Source organism: Rhagoletis zephyria, unplaced genomic scaffold, assembly GCF_001687245.7.
Source record: "Rhagoletis zephyria isolate East Lansing unplaced genomic scaffold, Rhagoletis_zephyria_1.1 Rzeph_scaffold_00121, whole genome shotgun sequence".
Classification (NCBI taxonomy): domain Eukaryota; kingdom Metazoa; phylum Arthropoda; class Insecta; order Diptera; family Tephritidae; genus Rhagoletis; species Rhagoletis zephyria.
In genome coordinates, this window is record NW_016157205.1 from 486,335 (window position 1) to 488,346 (window position 2,012).

The following is a 2,012-nucleotide window of genomic DNA, read 5'->3' on the forward strand; positions in this document are numbered from 1 at the left end:
AGTGCAGACGGGCTGAGTGAGTTGTCGATGATTGCAAATGTGAGTTGATTCAGGGTTTGAAATTGCTTGACTATTTTCACTGCATTCGCAATTGCTTAGCTGTGACTTAAGAAAAAAATAAGCGACAGCAAACAGCAAAAGCGAAAGAATTGCTGCTTACAGCGCAGCGCAGTGTATTTCTGAAAATTACCGTTATATGGGAGGTAGGCGTGGTTATTGTCCGATTTTGCCCATTTTCACTACCATCCGTCCTACGCCAGACAGAAGTGCACGTACCAAGTTTCGTTAAGATATCTAAATTTTTACTCGAGTTATCGTGTGCACAGACGGACGGACGGACAGACAGTCACCGCTTAATCGATTTCTCTTTTCATTCTGATCATTTATGTATACATTTGTCTATATCTATCTCGATTCGTTTTGCCTGTTACAAACAACCGTTATGTGAACAAAGTTATAATACCCTTGTGCACAAGTGCGCTCGGGTATAANAGGCAATAAGAAGACCATCGAATTGAAAATGGGCAGAATCGGACAACAACCACGCCCACCTCCCATATAACGGTATTTTCGAAATAAGCAAAAACTACGATATTTCCGCAAATACTGACTCCAAATTGTTGAAAGTTGGTATGCGAAGTAGAAATTTGGCATAAAATAAGACAGTTATGAAATTTTTGGAAAATGGGCGTGGCCCCGCCCGCTTATGATAAAAAGCTGTATCTCTGTAGCCCCTTTAAAATCCCCACCAAACTCGCTGAGAACATTACTTAGGGCTTGACTAAGAAACTTGTTGAAAATTTTTAAAATCCGACAAGAACCACGCCCACCTCCCATATAACGGTAATTTACAGAAATACGAAAACTGCGATAAATAAGTAACTCTTTAAGCTAATTTACTCAAAATCGATATATGCAATAACCTCTTAGCAGAAAATTATATTTAGGGAAATTTTTGGAAAATGGGCGTGGCACCGCCCACTTATGCCTACATATGTGTATCTCGGTAACCGGTTTACCAATTTCTATCAAACTCGGCATATTTATCAACCTTGGCGTGAAAAAGCAATATGCAAAATTTTTGAAATCGGACTCAAATTACTGCCACTTACCATATAACGGTACATTTCAGAAATACGAAAACTGCGATTTTTTAATAAGCTATTAATAGCAATTTAATTTTTTTGTTCTTTCAAATCTTTTTGCATTTTTGTTATTTAATTGTTTTATAATGGAAGTTTAAAACAATTTCCATTTGTACTGTCATATACGCGCCTTTTGCTCTTATTTAAACGGTACGTAACTTTTTTTGTGAAAAAAAACAAAAATTCCATACAAAATGACGTACAAGAAATGCCTAAGAAATTTTCTTATGTAAAATTTTCTTGAGGCAGTACGCAGTTCTTAAGAAATTTGCTACGCCTTCTACTACGGTTTTCTAAAGTTTTTTGTGCAAAAAGAGCACAAGGCAACCCATGCTTGCAACAGAAATATATGCCCGTTCCATTATTTCTTGAGGAAAGAGCGAGCCAACAGGCTGCTGAAGTATCAGTTGTCAAAATTCCTTGGACACACACACGAAATAATGGCAATATTTTTCTTGATGGTTTTCTTGAGATTAAAAAAAATTATATTTCAACAATTTTTGAACTGCTTTCTGATCCCTTATAGCACCTGCAATATAAGTTTGCACAAAAAAGTTACATACCGTTTAAATAAGAGCAAAAGCCGGATTACGTCAAAATTTTTACTTTTTTAGTTGTTTACATATATACAATCATTAAAAATAATTTTTTACCCAAGGTCCAATTTCAAGCTGCGAAGTCCCCTATCTCGATTTCGGAAGCTAACTTCGAAAAACGAAGAAATTACTTTTTTAATTATGAGTCAATCTCTTAAAAAAAGTTGCTTTTGTGCAATAACCAGCCAAGTGCTGTACAGTGTAATGAGCTAGGCATATCAGAATTAGAAATGAATAATGAACACTCGATTTAAATTCACTCTATGTGTAT